Genomic DNA, 9,067 nt, shown 5'->3' on the forward strand with positions numbered 1-9,067 from the left:
TTCTTAAAGCGTGAAATGATTTCTGAGTAACATATTTGCTTTTCTATAACTGGGAAATTGTCTGTTGGATGGTGTGATTGTCATTTGTTAATATGAAAAATATTTAGTATTGACAAAATAAATAAAATACATTAAAATACTTTCTTGAACACTTGCCATTTTAGCCATAAATATATATTACAAAATATTTAAATACTTTGTTATACTGTTTTTGCCAATCATATATGAAATACTAGAAAAGGACATGCAATATTTTAACTTTAGAGTTATGTACTAGATTTTAATAGTCTTTTTTTAAGCTTTCTTTTTTTTAACAGAGAGAGAGGGAATGTGTGAGCACGCGTGAGCGTGAGAGGCAAAGAGAGACTGAGGGAGGGAGAGAAAATCTCAAGCAGGCTCCACACTGCCAGCCCAGAGCCTGACACAGGACTCTATCCCACAAAATTGGAGATCATGACCTGAACAGATACCTAGAGTGGGACACTTAACCAGCTGAGCTACCCAGATGTGCCAGATTTCAATATTCTTCTTGGTAACTCTGAACAAGTGAGTAGGAAAAAATCCACAGAAGAGGAAAAGGATATTTAACTGAGAACTGTGGAAGTGTTTACTATTCTGATGATTATTCAAAACTAATTGTTTTCAATCAGGTTTAATTCATCAGCAACAATTTTTAACTATCATTGCAACTTAAATAGTTTATAATTGTCATGTATACCTTATGGATTTTCCTGAGCTCTTTTCATATTTTATTTTAAATGTGTGTCTCCTTGCTAGCACCTTCCCCGACCATCATTCCAGGGATGGGAGCATTGTTCATATAAGACAAAGTCTGACTTATTTGCCTATAAAGCCTATTATTTTTAGTTCCTTGCACATAAAAGGTACTCAATAGATGTTTGCTGAATGCAGGAGCAAATGTAGCTTATCTACTATTATCTACAAAGGGAACATTTTCAAGTTAATAACTAGGGGTATTCACATCTTTAAAAACTCTGATATGTGTGGGGCTTCTGGGTGGCTCAGTCAGTTAAGCATCCAACTCTTGATTTTGGCTCAGATCATGATCTCATGATTGGTGAGTCCTAGTTTTTTCTGGGGCTTCACACTGACAGCACTGAGCCTGCTTGGAATTCTCTGTCTCCCTCTCTCTCTGCCCTTCCCCTGCTCTCTCTCTCAAAATAGATAAACTTAAAAAAAGGAAACTCTGATATGTTAGAAATTCTACAATTTGTAATGATACAAATTGTATAGAATTTGCAGATATCTTTCAAAATACTAATAACTACAAAGTTTTGCCAAATATACTTCCTAGAACTTGACAGTACAATAGCTTAATAACATAATGCGATCTTAAAAATCCATAATACTAGAAAATATTTACCTCTCATGACGCAGAGTCAAGTACTAAAATAATGACCTAAAAAAAAAACCTTGCACTCTATGACTTCCTGCTTTATCAATAGAGAAAACAGAACATAATTTAATGCTTTCTTGATGTGTTGGGGTCATTACTGCAAACCTCTGTTATGTGACATTCTATTCTGTTAACAAAGATAATGTGAATGCAGATGTTGATGGCGTGAATCCTGTTACCAAGTTTTAATAGTCTCATGTAATTAGGTGAACGATACATCACAAAGCAGCAATTATTTGGTCTTCTTCCATGTTTTAGTCAATTTCTTTTGTTGTCATTTTTTACTAAGTCACCATAATTAGCCAGGGAATGAACTCAGAGCCAGAGCTTGAGTGTTTTGATTGAAGCGCAGGCTATTTGGGGGTGTAGGAGAAGAGGGTAAATGAAACAAGACATGAAGCAAGCTGGACTCAAAAAAGAAATCCTGAGGAAAATATATAATGTGCTTAACAGTTTTCCACAAGGTTGGTTTAATATGTTACCTGGTACCTGCAATGACCTCTAAAACAGCAGAAATTCCCCCCAAACACCAGCAGCTGCACATGGTGCCAGGTGTTTTATTTAACAGAGTTGAAACTAAAAATCAATTTGGTTGTCATTTATTGTGCTTTGGAGGATTTAACCATAAAATGAATTAATAAGAGGAAAAGAGGGAGACACGCAAGGAACTCTATTTTACATTACGTGTAAAACAAAATTTTTGGTAACATCAATCCATAATTAGAAGAGAATCTTCTACATAGATAGTCAATAGGTAGGTACACATATTCACAAACTCATAACAAATCTACTTACAGAGATCCGTGGTGTAAAAAAAAAATCCTATATAATAGGGATGATATGTTCCAGTGTTCTTTATAAGGGCTATCAAACCTTTTAACAGGAGTCTTTGAAATCATTTAGCTTATTTCTTTTACATTTACATTTTAAAGCTGGCAAAACATTTACAAATTGGGGAGAATGTCTTGTAATTTTTAGAGCAATATTTTTTTTCAGAATATTCACAGCCAAGCAAATACTATTTAAGATAACCAGAGTACCTAACTTGGCAGTTTGCCTGCTATCTTTCCCATTACTGATGGAGTTCACTGATCTAAACCTTTTATAGAATTACCCCTTGTGGCGTTTATGTCAATGCCATTTTTATGCCTTCTGTATCATTCCCACGTAGTAAATAACTCCATGTTGACCTTTAGTCACGTGCCGTTCCCCCATGAAAGGGCATCTCACAATCTATACAGACAACTGAAGGGACCAGGGAAGTTAAAATGTGCTGTCGTATACACAGAATGTCATTAGGTAGAAGGTGCCCCAAAGAGGTGATCCTCCCTCTTCCTGTGGCCAAACGTCTTGGTGATATCTTATTCTGCTCCTAGGTGCTGTCAACTCAGAAGAAAGCTTTGGGACACAAGAGAGGAAGAAATATTGTAATCTATTTATTTCCTAAGGTCTTTTTCAAAAACATATGCCTCTAGTTCTTAAATACTTATTTATTATGTATTTATGTTTTCTGTAATTTTTGTGCTGGATCCAGAATTGAGCATGATTTATTGATAAGGGTATGGTTTATGACGGTGTCTAGAAAGGAAAAGTCATCCTAGGTTCCTACAAGCTTTTCTATATCTTTTAGGGCTCACTAGTTTTTTTATTAATATCATAGTTAAATCAATTAATTTTAGTTAGATTTCTCACAGTTTGTTGTGAGGAGGATGAAACCTACCCCCCCACCCCCAAATAAGGAAAGAAAAACCTGACAGGCAATTAAGTCTGTAGGTGCTGACCTGACCTGGCATTGACTTGTGTAGACCACCTCAAGCTTTAATCTGCCAAATTCTCATAAAGGCCTTCCAGTTAGAAGCATTTTAATTCCTAGGAGACGCCATGAAACACTGCATCTACTCTCCTCAAGTATACATTGCTCTTCCACTACTTCGGGCACTTCCTGATGTCTTTTCTTTCTGGAATTTATTCTACTTCACATCTAGGGTGAGCCTATACTGCTTCTTCCTTCAGGACCTACAGGGAAGCACTTCTGTCTTCCTGAATTAAGGACCTCCATAGATTCCTGGTTTCCATAATAAATCCACTGCCCCTGTTCCATCAACTTCTTCACCAAACCACGGACTGGGGGGGAGTTGCCTCCTGTTTTCGTCTGTCATGAGGGCAGGACTTTCCCCACCTACTGCTTGGATCTGACCAACATTGCCCATATATGTATTCTCTTTTGTGTGCGTGTGCAAACACTACTTCCTACTCTCCCCGTAGGACGTGCCGCAGTGAGGTGTGTCAGTCTCTGCCCCGTTCTTGGCACAGACCTCCTAAACCCTTGCGGATACATAAGTGATAAACACACTTTTGTTCTAGTATTTGGTGTTTGACCCTAGTTCCCGACACAGAGTTCCTAAATTCCTTAGATTTTCCCAAGTAAAAGTGTCTTTTATTCTTTAAGACTAATATTGTTAGTATTTTAATTTTTATTATTTTTTTCTTTTTAAAATATTATTTTATTTTATTTCATCATGATAAGTGTACTCTTCAATCCCCATCTCCTATATGATCCATCCCTCCAGCCAGTTCCCCTTGGGTAACAATCAGTTTGTTCTCTATAAAACATAAAAACATATAAAAGTCTGTTTCTTGTTCTCTCTCTCTCTCTCTTTCTTTTCCTTTGCTCATTTGTTTTGTTTCTTAAATTCCACACAAGAGTGAGATTATATATAGTATTTGTCTTTTTCTGACTGAATTATTTCACTTAGCATTATACTCTCTAGCTTTCCATATTGGTACAAATATCAAGATTTCATTCATTTTTATGGCTGAATAATATATACAATACACATATATAGTATATAATAATTATATATTTATAAATATATTTATATAATCATAATATATTTATATAATTATAGTATAATTATACTCATATAATTTTAATATAATTATAATTAATATCAAAATAATATAATATATAATACATATAATAATATATATATATTGCACATTTTCTTTATCCATTTATCTCAGTGGACACTAGGGCTGCTTCCATAGTTTGGCTATTATAAATAATGCTGCAATAGACATAGAAATGCATGTATCCCTTTGAATCAGTTTTTCTCTATTTTCTGGATAAACACCCAATGGTATGATTCCTGGATTGTAGGTTAGCTCTATTTTTAAATTTTTGAGGAATCTCCATACTGTTTTCCACAGTGGTTGCTCCACTTTGCATTCCCACCAACAGTGCAGGAGTGTTCCTTTCCCGCACATCCTCCCTAACACGTACTGTTTCTCATGTTAGCTTGTATATACATTCTTTATTTTTGTAACGTTTATTTCTTTATTTTGAGAGAGAGACAGAGAGACAGAGACAGAGAGAGAGAGCACATGCACACAAGAAGGGGAGGGGCAGATAGAGAGGGAGACAGAGTATTCCAGCAAGCTCTAGGCTGGCGGGGCAGAGCCCCACTTGGGGCTCCATCTCAGGACCACAAGATTATGACCTGAATCAAAACCAAGAGTCAGAGGCTTAACCTACTGAGCTACCCAGGTGACCCTCATATATTCATTCTTTAATCATTATATGCCTTCTATGTTTTTCACTTTTGTTCCTAAGTTTAACATATTCAATACATATAACAAATAAATTTAGTGTGTGAACAAATGCATTTTGAGTGTATTCCTCAAATATTACAAAATAGCTAAATCTATACTGAATATAGAGGTACTCTTTCACTGAAGTTTGTTTAATTGTTTGATATTTCACTCATATTGATGATTTCGAGACCTTGCAACAGAAACACGAGGCTCTCTGCAATCTCAGAAAAACCCTAGTGTTTTGGCTAGTCTTCGCTTCCTGACACATGGTAGACTTAAGATAGCAATTTTATTTGACAGACATAAGATATTCGACTTCATAAGAAACATGAAAAAAATGAAGTAAGTTTCCATAAGCCAAATCCATGTTAATAAAAATAGTTAAGATTATTTTCTCACTTGGGGGACCTGGGTGGCTCATTAGGTTAAGGATCTGACTTTGGCTCAGGTCATGGTCTTACCGTTTGTGAGTCTGAGCCCCACATCAGGATCTGCGGACAGCTCAGAGCCTGAAGCCTGCTTCAGATTCTGTGTCTCCCTCTCTCTTTTTGCACCTCCCTGCTTACATACACACACACTCTCTCTTTCTCTCTCTCAAAACTAAATAAGCATTAAAAACATTCTAAAAAGATTTTTTTCTCACTAAAAATTTGTAAGTTAATATTGTCCTTTCCTCAAAAAATAATTGGCAGAGGAAAAGGATGGTAGTTTTCCAAAGCTTTTTATTTGGAAAAATAAAATGAAATAATATTGATAAATAAAATAGCTACCATCTTTGGGACCTTCCCATTTTTGCTGTTGTTGCTGTGAAAGTGTTACTGACCTCAAGATCCGTTCTCTGATAAAGGCTTTTCCAGAGCAGACTATTGTCTGGAGATGACTATTGTTCCTGGAGATGAATCTTTATGGACCCAATTACAGATAATGTATCTAAGCTGTTTTCTTAGAAGTAAATTTCAGAGTGACAAGTGCATGGAATTAACTAGGAAATAATGCTTTTCAAGGAGTTTTGTGCCACTTAGAATTGTAAGATGAGCCTTGTTTTCCAAAGAAAATAGCAGTATCTTCTTAAGTCAAAATGAGTGATTCGCGGCCTTGAGGCCCATGTGAGACAAGCTCACATCCCAGTACCGTTGCTTGCCTGAGAGCTCACAGGCTTGCCAGGAGCCTCTGTGACATTTGCCTTAGACACCTTACACTTTGTAGCCACTCGAGAGCTCAGTGAAAGAAAAGACACTAATTGTATGTGGGAAGACTAATGAAGTCACGTAAAGGAAGGGAAAGTGCTGCACAGATCACAACATGACTGTGTTGGAGTTTCCTGCTGCCACTTTCTTTTAGCAGAAACCAAAGCAGAGAGCAGAAGAGTGCTCATGATAGAGTCCCACCCTACGAGAATCATTTCCTCTTATCAAAAACAGGCTCCTTTCCCTCTGCCTTTCCCTGAAAATCTCCATTCTATTACTGAGGTGGATTACAGGCAGACAGTTACTTAAATGCAATAGGTTTTCTGCAATTTCTTCAGACTCCTAAGGACAATCCACCATTTACCTCACGTCAAGATTTTTTTAAAGTTGCCTCTCTGCATGGTGTTTTGTGAATTATAGAGTCCTTTGTCAGTCCCTTCAAGGGGCTAACAGTCTAGGAAATGTTGAATATAAATTTTAGTGAAAATTATTTAAATATGATTTAATAAGGATAGAAGAGTGAAAAGAAACTAAGGACAGAATTATTTAAAAAAAAAAAAAGAAAGAAGAAGAAGAAGAAGAAGAAGAAGAAGAAGGAGGAGGAGGAGGAGGAGGAGGAGCCTAAGCAGCTTAGTTTGTTGAGTGTCTGACTCTTGGTTTTGGCTCAGGTCATGATCTCACAGTTTGTGGCTTCAGGCTCTGTGCTGACAGTGTGGAGCCTGCTTGGGATTCTTTGTCTCACTCTTATTCTGCCCCTCCACACCCCAAAGTAAATAAATAAACTTTAAAAAATAATTAAAGAGATTTTTTTAAATGTTTATTTATTTTTGAGACAGAGAGAGACAGAGCCTGAGGTGGGGAGGGGCAGAGAGAGAGGGAGACACAGAATCTGAAGCAGGCTCCAGGCTCCGGGCTGTTAGTACAGAGCCCAACGCAGGGCTCGAACCCATGAACCATGAGATCATGACCTGAGCCAAAGTCGGAAGCTTAACAGACTGAGCCACCCACGCACCCCAATTAAGGACATTTCTGTCCATAGACAAAAAAGAATTTACTTCAGTTGTAACATTGGTAAGATATTTTTGTATCAGTGCTTCCCCCATTCTTTCCTCTCAAACTTTATTGCAAATAAGATTAATTGGCAATGTTATTAAACTTCTGATTCTGATTTGGTAGATTTTGCAAAGGTGAGGCTTAAGATGCTGCATTTTTTAAAATTTATTGTTAAGTTAGCTAACCTACAGTGTAGTCTTGGCTTCAGGAGTAGATTCCTGTGATTCATCACTTACTTACAACACCCAATGCTCATCTCAATAAGTCCCCTCCTGGGGCGCCTGGGTGGCTCATTTGGTTAACAGTCCAACTTCAGCTCAGGCCATGATCTCGCAGTTTGTGGGTTCGAGCCAAGCATCAGGCTCTGTGCTGCCAGCTCAGAGCCCAGAGTCTGCTTCAGAGGCTGTGTCTCCCCTCCTCTCTGCCCTTACCCTGCTAATGTTCTGTCTCCTTCTGTCTCTCAAAAATGATTAAAAATATTAAAAAATAATAAGTGCCCTCCTCAATGCCCATCACCTTCCTATCCCACCACCCCCAACCTCAGTTTGTTCTCTGTGTTTAAGAGTCTCTTATGGTTTGTCTTCTGCTCTGTTTGAAACATATTTTTCCTTCCCCTCCCCTATGGTCTTCTGTTAAGTTCCTCAAATTCCACATATGAATGAAATCATATGATATCCGTCTTTCTCTGATGGACTTATTTCACTTAGCATAACACCCTCTAGTTCCAACCACATTGCTGCAAATGGCAAGATTTCTGATGCGTCATTCTTAGCACACTCCCACGGTGCCAGGTGATGCTGAAGTTTCTGGTCAAGGACCACACTAAGCAAGATGAAAAATCCCTGAAAAAAAATACAGCAGTAAAGAGGCAAAGGTAGGAATAGTTGAGAAGCACTGAGAAGGAGTCTTTAGGTGTGGTTTAAAATGCAGGACCAGATATTTGGAGATGATATTGGCACCTCACAAAGCAGGAAGGAAGCCTTTTAAAAGATTTTAAACACTGGAGAAAAGGATAAATCCTGCCAAGACAAAATCAAACACAAGAAGTAGATACAAACATAAGTATAAATCACACAGAATGACCAGAATCTTGGAAAGAAAGGGACACCTGGGTGGCTCAGTCGGTTAAGCATCAACTTCAGTTCAGGTCATGATCTCACAGTTCATGGGTTCAAGCCCCACATCGGGCTCTGTGCTGACAGTTCAGAGTCTGGAGCCTGCTTCAGATTCTGTGTCTCCCTACCTCTCTCCTGCTCACACTCTGTCTCTCTCAAAAATAAATAAACATAAAAAAAAGAATCTTGGAAGGAGAGAAAATGTCAATTAGCACAGCAGAGTAACACTGCAAAATTACTAGACTGAAAATGTCTACATACAAAAACAGGGCCAAACCTAACTTACAAATACCTGGCAGCAAATTATAGAATGCAACATTTGTGAACCTAAAATATCAGGGGAAAGTACCAACAGTCTCCCACTATTGCATATAATACAGTTGACTTTTCCATATTTGGAGAAATGACATTGCACATCTAGAGTGCATAGATAAGCCTCACCCTTGGAAAATCACCTTCCCGGGCATGGTATTTCCTCTCTCAGGTAATTATCTTTTTTTTTCCTTTTTAATGAAATGTTGTTCTGATTAAAGTGTTCCTTAACCAGAGTTGATGTTTTATATTATATAAAGGGCATCTATAACAATGCAATTGAGTAATAGAACAGAGAAGCCTCAATATGGTGCCCTTGTTCAGACTTCAATTTGGGGCTTAATCAGAATATTCATTACAGTCAATGCATATTCTAATTCCAAAATAGG

General features: G+C 37.5%; 1 non-coding gene across 1 annotated transcript; it reads right to left on the reverse strand.

The window, feature by feature from the left end:
• Positions 1–8,702: 8,702 nt before the first annotated feature.
• On the reverse strand, positions 8,703–8,858 carry LOC120224032. The gene has a single exon (XR_005526450.1). It is a non-coding gene; the product is annotated as a U1 spliceosomal RNA (small nuclear RNA).
• Positions 8,859–9,067: the final 209 nt, after the last annotated feature.

This window comes from Hyaena hyaena, unplaced genomic scaffold, assembly GCF_003009895.1.
Source record: "Hyaena hyaena isolate Hyena2069 unplaced genomic scaffold, ASM300989v1 scaffold_1093, whole genome shotgun sequence".
NCBI classification, from domain to species: Eukaryota; Metazoa; Chordata; class Mammalia; order Carnivora; family Hyaenidae; genus Hyaena; species Hyaena hyaena.